This window comes from Chrysemys picta, chromosome 20, assembly GCF_011386835.1.
Source record: "Chrysemys picta bellii isolate R12L10 chromosome 20, ASM1138683v2, whole genome shotgun sequence".
Lineage (NCBI taxonomy): Eukaryota > Metazoa > Chordata > Testudines > Emydidae > Chrysemys > Chrysemys picta.
The window spans coordinates 22,997,857-23,000,760 of record NC_088810.1 but is presented as its reverse complement, the minus strand read 5'-3'; the positions used below and the strand labels follow the sequence as shown (position 1 = coordinate 23,000,760).

The 2,904-nt window shown below is 41.5% G+C and overlaps 1 long non-coding RNA gene across 1 annotated transcript; it reads left to right on the top strand.

The window, feature by feature from the left end:
• The first annotated feature begins 312 nt into the window (after positions 1-312).
• Positions 313-1,849, top strand: LOC135976920 (uncharacterized). The gene is made up of 2 exons (XR_010594178.1): positions 313-351; positions 963-1,849. It is a non-coding gene; the product is annotated as an uncharacterized LOC135976920 (long non-coding RNA).
• The last annotated feature ends 1,055 nt before the right edge of the window (positions 1,850-2,904 follow it).

The window sequence follows — 2,904 nt, the reverse complement described above, 5'->3', positions numbered from 1 at the left end:
AAAGAAATGGAGCTAGATTTATTCCTGTGTCGACACTGAGGAAGTTAGTAGGATGATACCAGGAAGGTATCTTGCCCGTAAAGATTGCAGATGACAGGAACTGCAGGGTGTCTCGTGCATGTCATCCTATGTGGGACTGAGAATTGAGTAACTGATTAACCATGATCAAAGCCATTACAACAATTCAAGGAATTAACCAGGCAAGAAAACATTTTGTTTCATTAATGATCAGGTATCAACGCCAAAAGGGTGTTTCCTCTGCTTCCCATTGGCTAATAAAGCACATAAAAGTACTTGGAACTGCAGGTTGTTCTATCCACTTCTCTTGACTTCATCTTCTTGGTGCACCGGGTAAGTCTATTTAACTTCATTTGTATCAATTGTTGTTTTAATTATGGTTTTAAATATGAACGGAATCCTTCACTAATATTCTATGATTGTAGAGCTGTTGGAGACGGGGGCATCTTGCTTTCCATAAGAGACTTTCTGTAGTTCATCAGTTGGTGAGCCTGATGGATGCAGTCTTAAAAATATCAGGTTGGGAATTTCAAATCTACATATCGGATTGGGACCCCCCATTTCCAATAATTACATTCAGGGATTGTCCTCTCTGCGTCTACAGAACAAGGACAATGGGGGACCATTCTCAGTTGTAGAATTTAGGAGGTCCTGGAGTCCACATGCTCAATTCTATCATTAATCTTCTCTCAGGTCACCCAGTGACTTACCAAGACTCTGGTAACCTGTCCCAGAGATAATAACCATTCATTACATATGGGTTTTGCCCTGGTTAATGGCTGCCTTAAGCAGTGAAAAGGTGATTTATACTGAATGTGGCAGGAAAGCTTTACAAAGAAGATATAGGGTTGTATTGAAGAGGCTTCAACAAACAGAGCTATGAATCTCCTTTAATGTTGTGAATTGTGTATAATGTTTGCTCTGCTCCCCACTGTGTGTTTCAGGTCTACCACAATCACAAAAGATGTCTTCCAGCAAAGCTCTGTGTTACCCACGCCCACCATGTTATCCCGACATCTGCCCAGACCCATACGTTGATGCCTGGAACGAGCCTTGTGTCACATCATGCGGTGACTCGAGCGCAGTGGTCTATGCCCCACCGGTTGTCGTGAGATTCCCAGGACCAATTCTCGCTACCTGCCCTCAAGACAGCGTTGTGGGAAGCACCTTACCAAATTTACCCTATGGATATGGGGGCTCATATGGAGGTGGTAGTTTCAGTGGCTCAGTCGGTTCTCGGGGTGCTTATGGAGGTGGATACGGTGCTAGGTATGGTGGTGGATACGGGGGCTTATATGGGTATGGGAAGGGATATGGTAGGAAGTGCTATTCTTCCCGCTTTGGAAGCTGTGGCCCATGCTAAACCCAGAAGAAAGATCTACGGAACAAGAAATAACAGGGAAATGAAAGAGACGATGGAGATTCCCCTCTTAGCTAATGGAAAATGAGAACCTAACAACTCCACATGAAATCAGTGGGGGCTGTCTGTAAATTAGGCCTTTTAGTGTCTTCCCTTGTTACATGTTACGTTAACTGTATGGTGTAATAATTGTGCAGTTTACTCTTATGCTCATATTGTGCTTTGTCGTCTTTGAGGCTGAAAGTTCTACAACAAGTAACTTAATCTGATGAAAAATGGGACACGGTTTTCAAATCTACAGGTGTGAGAAAGAGAACAGAACATCGTGTGTCAAATGCATCACTTTGGAGATAGTGATTGGTTGTAGCTCCTATTGTAACCCTGAATATTCAGTCTCTGTGCTTTGCATTAATTCATTCTGTAACTGTAAACTGCACTGCTCATGTCCATTAAAAATTATACTGCATCATAGTATCGGCCTTCTGGTTTTCCTTTCCCCTCCATTCTTTCTTTCCAAAGCACTCTGGGTGAAATTCTCCCCTGTGCCGATGGTCAATACCAACCCTATGTACTAATCAATCCCACTCAAATCCATAAGTAAGAGGAAAATCAGGTAATAGGATTATGCAGGCATTCTACGGGGGAATTACCGTGTTGTTACACTTGTCTCTGATAGACTCTAACTAACTAAATACATTTCAATTACAATATATTTCTCTGTTCTAATTATTATACAGAACTGTAGAATCTTTGAAACAGAGGGCTAGAAGGGACTGTTAGAGGCCATCAAGTCCAGCTCCCTGAGCTGAGGCAGGACCAAGTAAACATAGAGCATAGACAAACCCTTACCGGTGTTTGGCTATCCTGTTCTTAAAATCCTCCAGGGATGACGATTCTGCAACTTCCCTTGAAAGCCTAAAATCAGTGCTTAACTATCGTTAGAATTAGAAATTTTATGCTTATATATAACCTAAGACTCCATCGTCTCAGATTAAGATAGTTACTCCTTGTGTATCCTTTAGTGGTCACTGAGAAGAATTGATCACAATCCTCCCTATAATAGCCCTGAATATACATGAAGACTGTTATCAGATGCCCAGTTTTCATTTTTCAATTCTAAACATGCCTGGTTTTCTTTAAAGTTTCCTCATAGTTCTGGTTTTCTAAACCTTTCTTCATTTTTGTAGCTCTCCTCTGGACTCTCTCCAATTGGTCCACATCTTTCCTGCTAATGTCTGTTGCCCCAAACCAGACACAATACTGCATCTGAAACACCATCACACAACTAGTTAGAGCAGAACAATTTGCTTCCTAAATTATACGACTTTGCACTTGTATTTATTCAATTTCAGCTTGTTGATTTCAGATTCATTCTGCGATTTGTCAAGCAGATTTGGAATTCAAATCCTGCCCTCCAAAGTGCTTGCAACCCCTCTCAATTTGGTGTCATCCACTAATTGTCTAAGCCTCGTCTCCACACCATTATGCAACTCATTAATGAAAATATCGCATAGTACAGGAACCAG